Source organism: Nyctereutes procyonoides, unplaced genomic scaffold, assembly GCF_905146905.1.
Source record: "Nyctereutes procyonoides isolate TBG_1078 unplaced genomic scaffold, NYPRO_anot_genome, whole genome shotgun sequence".
In the NCBI taxonomy this organism is placed as follows: domain Eukaryota; kingdom Metazoa; phylum Chordata; class Mammalia; order Carnivora; family Canidae; genus Nyctereutes; species Nyctereutes procyonoides.
The window spans coordinates 18,998,339-19,012,152 of NW_026575047.1; the positions used below are offsets into that span (position 1 = coordinate 18,998,339).

At 38.8% G+C, this 13,814-nt stretch overlaps 1 protein-coding gene across 6 annotated transcripts in view; it reads right to left on the minus strand.

Moving 5' to 3' along the window:
• Positions 1-13,814, minus strand: part of SMIM14 (small integral membrane protein 14) — an 83,182-nt gene that overhangs the window by 19,192 nt on the left and 50,176 nt on the right. The gene's annotated exons all lie outside the window — the stretch shown is intronic.

Genomic DNA, 13,814 nt, shown 5'->3' on the forward strand with positions numbered 1-13,814 from the left:
TTTATTTTTTTTTAATCTTTTTTTTTTAATTTTTATTTATTTATGATAGTCACAGAGAGAGAGAGAGAGAGAGAGAGAGAGAGAGAGAGGCAGAGACACAGGCAGAGGGAGAAGCAGGCTCCATGCACTGGGAGCCCGACATGGGATTCGATCCTGGATCTCCAGGATCACGCCCTGGGCCAAAGGCAGGCGCTAAACCGCTGCGCCACCCAGGGATCCCGGCTCAGCGGTTTAGTGTCACCTTCAGCCCAGGGAGTGATCCTGGGGACCCGGGATCGAGTCCCATATCGGGCTCCTTGCATGGACAGGCAGAGGGAGAAGCAGGCTCCATGCAGGGAGCCCGATGTGGGACTTGATCCCCGGACTCCAGGATCACACACTGAGCTGAAGGGAGATGCTCAACTGCTGAGCCACCCAGGCATCCCAGGAAAACAGATCTTAATGTAAAAATATGGCATATATCCTAACTCTAAATATGAAGGGAATTAATCAAAATATTCTTTAAAAATTATACATTCTATGGCCATAGACAAACACAACAAATGCTGGTGAGAAAGTAGAGAAAAGGTAACCCTTGTGCACTGTTGGTGGAAATGTAAATTGGTGCAGCCACTATAGAAAACAGTATGGAAGTTCCTCAAAAAATTAAAAAAAGAAAGAATCACCATATAATTCAGCAATTCCACTTCTGGGTATTTATCCAAAAGGAAAATAGTAATCTGAAAATATATGCCCCCCCGCCCCCGGTTCATCGCAGCATTATTTATAACAGCCAAGACATGGAAGCAATGTAAATGTCCACTGATGTATGAACGGATAAGGAAAATGTGGCAAAAAAATAAAAATAAAAAAAAAGAAAATGTGGCAAATATATATACAATGGAATATTATTCAGCCATTAAAAAAATGAAATCTTGCTATATGCAACAACATAGGTGGACCATGAGGACATTAGGCTAAGTGAAGAAAGTCACACACACACACACACAAAAGATAAATACTGTATAATCTCACTTATGTGTGGAATCTAAAAACAAAAAACAAACAGAGCTTAAGGATAGAGAACAGACTCAATTTACCTTGCCCGGATCCAGCACAGGACACAGGCTCTAGCCTGATGAAATGTATTTCTTAAGTACTAAGACTTGAATGTTAAAATGATTTCTTAATTCATGAGCTGCAGAATGGATGCTGTGTTAGCAGGCATGAAAACAACACTCATCTTATACATCACCATCACAGCTCTTGTGTGACCAGGTGCACTGTCCACGAGCAGTAATATTTTGAAAGGAATCTTTTTTTTTTCTCTGAGAAATAGGTCTCAGCCATGGATTTGAAATATTCGGTAAACTATTTTGTAAACAGATGTGCTGTCATGCAGGGCTTGTTTTTCCATTTAGGTGGAGTAGATTTAGCATACTTCTTAAGAACCCTAGAATCTGAGGAATAGTAAATGAGCATTGGCTTCAACTTAAAATCACCACCTGCATTAGTCTCTAATAAGACAGCTTGTCCTTTGAAGCAAGGCATTGACTTCTCCTTTGGCTAAGAGAGTCCTAAATGGCATCCTCTCCCAATAGAAGCTGTTTCACCTACACTGAAAATCTATCATTTAGTAGTAGTTACCTTCATTAACTACCTTAGCTAGATCTTTTGGGTAACCTGCTGCAGTTTCCACGTCAGCACTAGAGGCTCTACCTTGTGTTTTTGTTTTTTTTGTTTTGTTTTTTTTTTTAATAGAGATGATCTCTTTCCTTAAAACTCATGAACCAGGGAAGCCTGGGTGGCTCAGTGGTTGAGCTTCTGCCTTCAGCTCAGATCGTGATCCCTGGGTCCTGGGATCAAGCCCCTCCATCAGGCTCCCCACAGGGAGCCTGCTTCTCCCTCTACCTATGTCTCTGCCTCTCTCTCACACGAATAAATAAAATCTAAAAAAAAAAAAAAAGACAAAACTCCAGAACCACCCTCTGCTAGCTTCAGCTTCTCTTCTGTAGCTTCCTCACCTATCTTAGCCTTCATGGAATTAAAGAGGATTTTGCTCTGGATTAGGCTTTGGCTTAAGGGAAGGTGGTGACTTTGGTCTTCTATCCAGAGCATTCAAACTTTCTCCATTATCAGCAATAAGGCTGTTTTGCTTTCTTATCATTCATGTTTTCACTGGAGTAGAAACTTTAATTTTCTTTCAAGAATTTTTCTTTCGCATTCACAGCTTGGTTGACTGGAGCAAGACACCCAGCTTTCAGTCTCAGTTTCTGACCTGCCTTTCTCACTAAACTTCATCATTTCTAGTTTTTGAATCAGAGTGTGAGACATGGGACTCTTCCTTTCACTTGAACACTCTGAGGTCATCGTAGGGTTATTCACTGATAATGTTTTTATTGTAATATGTAATATAAATTATACATTTACATAATTCACTTTAAAAGTAATTGTAAATTTTAACATATTATTAAAATATATTTTATTTAAATATATCTTAAATATTATATAATGAGAAAGTACTCCAATTATGAATATTTTTTAAAAAATTTTTTAAGATTTTATTTATTTATTCATGAGAGACACAGAGAGAGAGAGAGAGAGAGGCAGAGATACAGGCAGAGGGAGAAGCAGGCTCCATGCAGGGAGCCTGACATGGGACTCGATCCCGGGTCTGCAGGATCATGCCCTGAGCTGAAGAGGCAGGCGCTAAACCGTTGAGGCACCCGGGCTGCCCGAATATTTAAAAATTAATGTAGATTAACTCACTGCCCCATGTATTCTTTTCTAGTCTTAAAATATGCACACTTTCACATAATTACAATTATAATAGCAAATATTGGAAAACTGTATGTGGTAGGTACTGTACTAAGCACTTTAACTTGATATCTTCTTTAATCTTCAACTAAGGGCTGGAGGCAGATTCTATTATTGCTATTTTCCCAATGGATGAAACTTGAGTTTTGGAGAAGGTTAGATACCCAATATAAACTTCAAATTCTCATTTTTTTTTCCAGAGTCTAATTTTTTTTAATATTTTACTTATTTACTTACTTACTTATTTATTTATTTATAGATTTTTTTTTCTTTTTTTTTTAATTTTTATTTATTTATGATAGTCACACACACAGAGAGAGAGAGAGAGGCAGAGACACAGGCAGAGGGAGAAGCAGGCTCCATGCACCGGGAGCCCGACGTGGGATTCGATCCCGGGTCTCCAGGATCGCGCCCTGGGCCAAAGGCAGGCGCCAAACCGCTGCGCCACCCAGGGATCCCCAAGAGTCTAAATTCTTAACACAATTCCATTCTACTTCACAATGTTTAAAATTCTGTTTCATAATTTGTTAACATATCATTACATCCTCTCAAGCATAATTCTATGGTTACAAAATACTTCTATGAATTGACCAACTGTATAACTGAACTGAAGCAAATTCAGATTGAGGTGAAAATAACCATAGTATAGTTATTAAATAGACTCTAAGACCAACATAACCAATGTTTTCCTTCTGCACTAAAAGAAATCTCTCTTGGGGTGCCTGGCTGGCTCAGTTCATAGAACAAGTGACTCGATCATGGGGTAGAGAGTTGGAGTCCCATACTGAGTATAAAGATTGCTCAAAAAAAAAAAGAGAGAGAGAGAGAGAGAGAGAACCATGGGAACAAAGTGCCATGGGAAGAAAGAGCAGGTTTCCCTTTGGGATTATGATAAAATTTTTTTTAAAAAAAAGGTAATGTACAATTTGTCCTGTTATAGGAGTTTCTAGAAAATTAATTCATTCACATATAAGGTAAAACGAGAAATTAAATCAATTTAATGTGGAAGCTGTACTGGCTCATAATAAGTGATTTTTCCTAGGTAAAGACAGCCAGAAGACTGGGAGTCAAATGGTTTTCAGCAGGCAAGGATAAACCCTTTGGGGCTCATGGTGTACAAGCAGGAGTTCCTTCAGCTCTAAGAAAATTTAAAATGAATGCCTGCAAGCATGTGCACAAACACACACACACAACCAAGAATGAGAAGAATTTATCCATTGGGAGCCTGGCTGAGGGTAGCACTTTATCCCTAGTTCAAGCTGCATCGAATCTTTGGGACATTCCACCAAGAGCTGTGATTGGATCCTGCTCTTCCGGCTGGTTTTCTATGAGTTCCTGGTGACATTCTTCATGTTCACCACCAAGCAATGCTGCTAACTTTGAATAATGAGGTGCCAAAGTAGCATGATCACATTCCTAGCCCAGCACTTAAGTGTTTTTTCCAAACCAGTGTTTTGGAATATATATTCAGTGTTCAGATTCAAACACCTATGATGAGTAAAAAAGTAATTTCTTTAAATAATTTTCTTAAAAAAATTCAAAAAACCATGTATTTTCAGTACAAGAAAATTTTACTGTTTTGATGGAACTCTTTATACAAAGGCCTAATTTACAATACATCTCAGTTTTCTCTGGACTTATTTGGAGAATACATATTGATGCTAATTTTGGCTTACTCCAAAAGGAAACTATTTGTAAAAACAAAAGAAAAAAAAAAAACAAGGATAATATGTGAAGGAAACAGAAATGCCAGTATCTACAGGATGGTCACAGACTTCAAATATTTTTCGTATTATGATGGAGGGGAAGGGAGGAATCATATGTGAACTATCTAGAGCCTACTGTTGCTGTCCAGATAAACTTTCATGTCAACACTGATCCTAGGATACTAGAAAAGAAATAAAAGTAGATTTAGATCTCTCTACATAACTAGGATGGTCAAAGAAAGTTTTTGAAGTGAGTTAGTTTCAAAATCACAGAGAAAGCACAGTATGAATAAATGTATTTCTAAATTAGGGAAATAGGCAGATACTAAAAGAAACTGAAAGAATAAAAAAAGATCTGGTGCAGAGATTTCACATTAGGGAACACTGAAGAATCCAAACAGTCTTGTTAGGATATCCCAGGAGCCTGATATAAAACCTTGGCTGTCAGAGGCGGCCTATGGGAAAAATGTAGACCAAAGAGATTTTAATAACAAAAAGGAGATAAATGGATCTTCTATGAGGAATCTTACTTTGGAAAAATTTACTGATAAGAATTACAAAGAACAGAATGTTTTTCTCTTTGGAGTTATCAAAATGTACCTGAATGTCTGTGCCCCAACTTCATATGCTGAAGTCCTAAATCCCCAATGTGATGGTATTTGGAAGTGGGGCCTTTGGGAGGTCTTTAGGTTAAATGAGGTCCTAAGAGTGAAGTCCCCATGATGGGATTAGTGCCCTTGAAGAAGAGACTAGAGCCCTCATTCTCTCTGTGCCATGTGAATATACAGCAAGAAGGAAACTATCTGGTCAACCAAGTAGAGAGTTATCATGAGACACCAAATCTGCCTGCACTTGTTCTTAGACTTTCCAGACTCCAGAACTGTGAGAAATAATGTTTGCTGTTTAAGCCAGCTGTCTATGGTATTTTGCTATAGCAGCCTGAGCTAAGACACTACCTAAACAAGAACTTATTTGCTATTTTTAAAATTTTATTTATTTATTCATGAGAAACACATAGAGAGAGGCAGAGATATGGGCAGAGGGAGAAGCAGACTCCTTGTGGGGAGCCTGATGTGGGACTTGATCCCAGGGCCCCAGGATCATGCCCTGAGCAAAAGGCAGACGCTCAACCTGAGCCACCCAGGTGCCCCTTATTTGCTATTTTTCTATGTCTGCCCAAGAACTTCACATATATGGGAAGTCCCCTTCTTTCCCATGGAGCTATCTATGCACTGGTAAACAGAACAGTTATTAAAAGTAAAGCTTTAGGGATCCCTGGGTGGCACAGCGGTTTAGCGCCTGCCTTTGGCCCAGGGCGCGATCCTGGAGACCCGGGATCGAATCCCACGTTGGGCTCCCGGTGCATGGAGCCTGCTTCTCCCTCTGCCTATGTCTCTGCCTCTCTCTCTCTCTCTCTCTCTCTCATAAATAAATAAAAATTTAAAAAAAAATTAAAAGTAAAGCTTTAAAGTCAGAGGTATTTGGGTTCAAATTCTGTGTCTGTCACTTTTTATAAAGCTTCTTCAAAATATAAGAGACATAAATATGACCTATTGATGTCATTGATGTTATGGGTTGTTTGGTTCCTGTCCCAGATGCACCAATGAATCAGAGACCCGAGACCAGAATGGGGACAGTTTATTGAGTAGATACCAAGTACATTTTCAAGTGAGAAAGCGGGGCCTGGCCAGAGTAAGAGTGGCTCTAGCTGCATTCTTTTAAGCCTGTTTTTGTATATGTAAATTTGGCTTTAATTGACATTTTTGATTGACAGTTGGTGGTCAGATATCATTTTGGTTTCTGCGCATCTGCCCATTCATGATGCGTCGTTATAATTGTATTTATGTACTGTATATTTATGAGATTCTTACGAGCCTCTATTGTGACCCTAAAGCAAGCTGTACCTTTTGTGTGCCTGTTCAGGTCTTCAAAGTCTCCTTATGGCTTCTGAGCCAGCTTCGTGGCTAGGCCTTTCTTGTTCTGTTAGCCCGTGGAGGTAGCTCTTTCAAAGGTGTGGCTGTTAACCCTCAGAAGTGGCTGCAAGAGCATGGCCAGCATCTGCTTTATCCCTCATCCCATCACTACCTACCTAACATTATGAACCTTAAGGCATTCTAAGAATTAAATGATATAATTAAACATATATAAAATTAAACATGTGTATAAAAACCCAGTTCGTGGCCCACGGGATAATGTTTTTAGATTATAGCATCACAGCAATATTCAGGAAAGGGGGAGAAAGTCCTTTTAAAATTAAACAGAGGGAATCCCTGGGTGGCTCAGTGGTTTGGCGCCTGCCTTCGGCCCAGGGCATGATCCTGGAGTCCCAGGATCAAGTCCTGCATCGGGCTTCCTGCATGGAGCCTGCTTCTTCCTCTCTGCCTGTATCTCTGCCTTTCTCTCTGTGTGTCTCTCATGAATAAATAAAATCTTTTTTTTAAAAAAAATAATAAAATTAAACAGAGCTGCCTGTTTGTGAAATAAGCATGCTCAACTTTATCACTACAATTTTAAAAAAAATGAAATTCTAAAACCAACAACAAAAAAATACTTTCAAAGCAGTAACTAAATAGTTCAGTCAATGTCCTCTCTAACCAGACCTCACACAGCTCACAGTTGTAAGGCTGGCTTGAAAATCTCTGAGCAGTGAGATTCCTGTGGCTCTCCTCAAAACATAAATATAGCAAAGTATTTATTTCTTTGAGAAATATTAAGGAGTGATTTTTATGCGCATTTTGTCAAAGATTTTAAGAGACTATTTTTTCCTCAAACTCCTCAGAGGAATTATATAAAGGAATTTCATTTGCAACAACTAAATTCCTTGCCAGCTTGAGAGCAAGATATTGAAAAGTGAAGACGAGAAATAGGTATGCCCATGTTTAGGTACTCTAACTGATCATCTGTCTCACGTCATGAGTTCCAATGTGAGGTTTGGGAAATACAGTCACAAAATAGCAAGTATATATTATGGATACGTAGACATAGTAGAGAGCCTACTACTAGTAGAGAGACAATAATGACACAAAGCACTATTTAAAGGGGGAAAAAAAAGAAGAAAACAGAACATTTCCTACATTCTAATGTGGTTCAGTTATGTTCCAGTAGTTCTTAGGGATAGAGCAGTGACCAAAATGGACAAAATCCTACCATATGATGATAACTTTTTTTTTTTTGATGATAACTCTTTATTAACATTCTGGTTAATGTACTCCAGACATACATATCTGTAATACAGATGACACCTGAATGACACAGTGGTTAGGAACATTGACCCCTGGCATAGTCAAAAATCCGTGTATAAGTTCTGACTCCCCCAAAACTTAACTAGTAATAGGCTGCTGCTGACTTAACTGATAACAGCTGATTAACATGTATTTTGTATGCTATATGTATCATATACTGTATTCTTATAAAAAAGAAAACTGAAGAAAAGAAACGTTATTAAGATAATCATAAGAGGGCAGCCCTGGTGGCGCAGCGGTTTAGCGCCGCCTGCAGCCTGGGGTGTGATCCTGGAAACCTGGGATCGAGTCCCACATCGGGCTTCCTGCATGGAGCCTGCTTCTTCCTCTGACTGTGTCTCTGCCTCTCTCTCTGAATGAATGAATGAATGAATGAATGAATGAATAAATAAATAAATAAATAAATCTTAAAAAACCCTGTGTATATGTGGATCCACACAGTTAATTCCATGTATGTACATATATATAATTTTACAAAACACAACCCTCTCCATGTTATTTTGCTATCTTTTGGCCATAGTCAGAAACTATTTATAAATTTTTAAAAGATTTATTTATTTTAGAGAGAGAGAGAGAGAGAGAGAGAGAGAATCAGACTCCTTGCTGAGTGTGGGGCATGACCCGGAGATCACGACCTGAAATCAAGTTAGATACTTAACTGAGTCACCCACACACACCTAGTAACAAATCTTTTAAGGTCAAAAACCAGCTTTATATAACTTTTAATGCTGCAGAGCATTCCATTTAATTACATCATCTCCAAATTTGTACATGAAAACAATGCTGCAGTGAATATTCCTACAAATACATTCTTATGTATTTAATCTCTTTAGGATAAGGAGAGGAATTGCTAGAATAAAGGTATATACATTTTAGGTTTTCATATATGCTGCTAAATTACAGGAGGGATGTTTTAAAGAAATGACAAAACACAAATAAAGAACATTCAAATATTCCTACATAATCACACCATACAGAAGTTCAATGTTTCAACTGGGAGACCAGATAGAACCTAGTATTTTTTATCAAACTTAGTTCTTAACGAGTAAGTAGCATTTCTACATATTTTCCTATAACATTAACAAAAATAATCTGCAGCAACCCACAATAATCCATGCATGTTTAAGCCTCAAGACTTCAAATAACTGAGTTAAAGGCAAGTCTGAATATTTTGAAAATATTTATTTTTAAATATTTTTATTTATTTATTCATGAGAGACACAGAGAGGCAGAGACACAGGCAGAGGGAGAAGCAGACTCCATGCAGAGAGCCCAATGCAGGACTGAATCCCAGGACTCCGGGATCATGCCCTGAGTTAAAGGCAGACGCTCAACTGCTGAGCCACTCAGGTGTCCCCAAAAATATTTTTTAAACCTCTAACACTAATAGGTTGGGTTACTTTGCCCAAATGAAAAATATATACTTTTTCCAATCCTACAAAACATCTGATTTTGAATTTATCGAACCAAAAATCACCATACAATTTAAGGCCACTGACAGGAGAACAGTATAATCCATATGTTATACCCTTATGGTACAAGTGATTTTGATTTTATACAAATATAAAGATATATATATACACATATATATGTAGAGATACATAAATACATAGATACATGATTGGAAAGTCCACAAACTAAATCCAATCTCTGGCCAAGCAAGCAATAGTGATCATGGGGTCAGAGTGGTAAGGAGTAGGCAAGAGGGAGACTTTGACTTTTTGCTCTATTTCCTACATTATTTCAAGTACTCACAACTTAGATATTTACGTGTTACTAAAGGAAAAGAAGATTCCAATACCATTACACTATTGAAAAATGCTGAAATCTTAATCGTTAATGTGCTTGTATTCAGATGTGGGGCCTTTCAGAGGTGATAGGTTATAAGGATGGAGCCCTCATGAACAGGACTCATGCTCTTTTAGAAGAGACCGCAGAATGCTCTTGCCTTCTCTCTACCATGTGAGGACCCAATGAGAAAACAGCTGTCTGCAACCTGGAAGAGGGCCCTCACCAGAACCCAACCATGCTGACACCTGATCTTGGAACTTCCAGTCTCCAGAACTATGAGGAATAAATTGCTGTTGTTTATAAGCCACCCAGTCTATGGTACTGTTTTAGAAAACCAAAAACTAAGACATTTGCTAACATGAAAAGATCTATGAGGTGAAAAAAAAAAGTTGCAGAAATGTTTGTGTACTATGGATCCCTCCTATGTAAAACAATTTCTAGAAAGATGTATGTAGCAGACTGTATTCTCCAAAAGCAGCCACAGCACTACTTCCAGTCACACAGGCTCTTCCAGATCTTTCTACTCCCTATTAAGAGGTGAATGGTCTTAACTAAGAAATGGATTAACATTAATTAAAATTAATCAAAATTAATGCAAAATGGGTTAGATTTGAATGTAACACCTGAAACCATAAACTCCTAGAAGAAAACATAAGCAGTAAGCTCCCTGATATCCGTATTAGTGATAAATTTTTGATCTGACTCCAAAAGCAAACATAAGTGGGACTACATCAAACTAAAAATCTTTTGCACAACAGAGGAAACCACCAATAAAATGAAAAGATAACCTACTGGGGTGCTGGGTGGCTAAGTGGGTTAAGCAGCTGCCTTCAGCTCAGGTCATGATCTCGTGGGCCTTGGGATCATGCCCCGCACTGGGGTCCCTACTCAGTGGGGAGTCAACTTCTCCCTCTGCTTCTCCTCCTGCCAACCTTCCCCCACCAGCTCACATACATGTTCTCTCTTTCTCAAACAAATAAAATCTAAGGAAGGAAGAAAGGAAGGGAGGGAAAGAAAAAAAGAAAAGATAACCTACTGAAAGGAAGAAAATATTTATAAATCACCTATCTGGTAAAGGATTAATACCCAAAATATTTTTAAAAACTCCTACAACTCAACAACAAAAGATCAATCTGATTTAAAAATTCTAAATAGACATTTATCCAAAGAAGACATACAAATGGGTAGCAGGTGGGCAGCCCTGGTGGTGCAGCAGTTTAGCGCCGCCGGCAGCCCGGCGTGTGATCCTGGAGACCCCGGGATGGGGTCCCATGTCGGGCTCCCTGCATGGAGCCTGCTTCTCCCTCTGCCTGTGTCTCTGCCTCTGTGTGTGAGTGTGTGTGTAGCTCATGAATAAATAAATAAAATCTTAAAAAAAAAAAAGCCTGGTTTCCTTAAAAAAAAAAAAAATGGGTAGCAGGTACATGAAAAGTTGTTCAGCATCACCAATCATCAGGAAAATGCAAATCAAAACCACAGTGAGACATCACCTCTTACCTGTTAGAATGACTATTACCAAAAAGACAAGAAATAACAAGCATTGGTGGGGATAGAGAGAAAAGGAAACCCTGTGCACTACTGATGGGAATGTAAACTGGTGCAGCCACTATGGAAAATGGCATAAGGTTTCTCAAAAAATTAAGAATAGAATTACTGCCGCATGATCCAGCAATTCCACTTCTGGGTATTTATCTGGAGAAAATGAAAACACTAATTCAAAATATATATGCACATCTATGTGCACTGCAACATTATTTTCAATAGCCAAGACATGAAAACAACTTAAGGTCCATTGATGGATAAAAATGATGTGTGTACACACACATACACATACACACACAGAAGAATACTATTCAGCCATGAAAAGAATGGAATCTTGCCATCTGTGACAATCCAGATGGACTCTGAGGACATAAGCTAAGTGAAATAAGTCAGAGAAAGACAAATACTGTATAATCTGCCTTCTATGTGGAACTGAAACAATAAACCAAGCTAATATATAAAGAGAACAAACAGATTGGTGGTAGAGGGTGGGCAAAATGGGTGTAGGGGGTTAAAAGGTACAAATTTCTAGTTATAAAATAAGTCAAGGGGATATAGCATGGTGACTATAGTCAATTATAATATAGTCAAACACTGCTTTTTTGAAAGTTGCTAAAAAAGTAGATCTTAAAAGTCCCCATCATAAGGCAAAAAATTTCTTTGTAACTACATATGATGAAAGATGTTAACCAGACTTACTATGGTGATCATTTAGTAATGTGTAAGTATCATTTTGTTACACACCTGATTAGTATTATTTGTCAATTATACTTTAGTTGAAAAAAACGAAGTGTAGTCTATTTTCTCTCTTTTTGAACCTGAACAGACTTGTTGATTGTTACAATCAAAAGTATAACAGGGGCAACTGGGTAGCTCAGTCGGCTGAATGACCAACTCTTGATTTTAGTTCAGGTCATGATCTTGGGGTTGTGGAATTGAGCCCCACAGCAGGCTCTGCACTCAGCACGGGGTCTGGTGGAGGTTCACTCTCTCTCTTCTCCCTCTGCCCTTCCCTGCTGTGCTTGAGTGCGGGCTCTCCCTCAAATAAATCTTAAAAAAAAAAAAAAAAATACAGGGGCACCTGAATGACTCAGTCAGTTAAGCATCTGACTTCTGCTTAGGTCATGATCTCAGGGTCCTGGATTAGAGCTCCAGGTTAGGCTCCCTGCTCAGCAGGGAATCTTCTTGTCCCTCTCCCTCTTCCTCTGCCCATCCTCTCCACTCAGGTTCTCTGTCTCTCAAATAAATAAGAACTTTCAAAAAAGTGTAACAAAAAAGTTTTATAAAGAGAGCACCTGGCTGGCTCAGTCAGTAGAGCATATGACTCTTAATATTAGGGTCATGAATTTGAGCCCAATGTTAGGCATGGAGCCTACTTAAAATTACAATTTAAAAAAAGGGATGTCTGGATGGCTCAGTTGGTTAGGCATCTACCTTTGGCTCAGGTCATGATCCCAGGGTCAGAGGATGGAGCCTCACAATGGGCTCTCTGCTCAGCAAGGAACCTGATTTTTCCTCTCCCTCTGCTTGCTGCTGTGCCTGCTCCTGCATGCTCTGTCAAATAAATAAAATCTTAAAAATATATATATAAATATATAAAATATATATAATTAAAATTTTAATAAAATTGAAAAATATAAAATTGTATATAATACATATATATATTTTAAGTATAACAGAAGTGCCATAGGCTAGGTCATAGATAGCACCCAGCTGCTAGGGTGCCTGGCTGGCTCAGGCAGGAGACCATGTGACTCTGGATCTGGGTGAGTTTGAGCCCCATGTTAGGTGTAGAGATTACCTAAGGAAATTTAAAGAAAAAAGTATCCACCTGTTGCTTGGTTCTCACCTTCCTCCAACCATAGTATAATATGGATACTCAATCTTGGAACCAAGCCACCAGTACTGCAAGGAAGCAAAGCAGCCACCTGAAAAGGCCATATGTAGGTGTTCTGGTTGAGAGTACTAGGTAGGGTTTCAGTCATCTACCAGTATCAACTGCCAGACAGTGAGTAAGTCAGCCTCCAGACGCTTCCTGCTCCCAGCCCTGAGACGTACAGCTAAAAACCCACACATGGCACAGCACACAAGTCATCTCTACTATGCACTGTATGAACTCCAGATACACAGTTTGTCAACTGCCAGACAGTAAGTCAACCTCCAGACGCTTCCTGCTCCCAGCCCTGAGACATACAGCTAAAAACCCACACGTGGCACAGCACATAAGTCATCTCTACTATGCACTGTATGAACTCCAGATACACAGTTTGTTAACTGCCAGACAGTGAATAAGTCAGCCTCCAGATGCTTCCTGCTCCCAGCCCTGAGATGTACAGCTAAAAACCCACACGTGGCACAGCACACAAGTCATCTCTACTATGCACTGTATGAACTCCAGATACACAGTTTGTCAATTTAATAAAAGGTTGTTTTATGCCACTAAGTGTTGAAGTAATTTGCTATGTAGCCATGTGACTGGAATGAGATTTTAAAAACACTGTTAATAGTTCATATTCAGTAAAGAAGCATGAGAGGTTGAAAAATACAAGATTTTTACTTTCTCTTTTAAAACTTACTGTACATTGCCTGAATTATTGAATTAAATATACTGATGTGCAATCACTGTTTTATCTTTTTTTTCTTCAAGATTTTCTTTCTTTATTTGAGAGAGAGAGTGCACAAGTGAGGTGAGGGGCAGAGGGAGAAGTAGACTCCCCACTGAGCAGGGAGCCTGAAG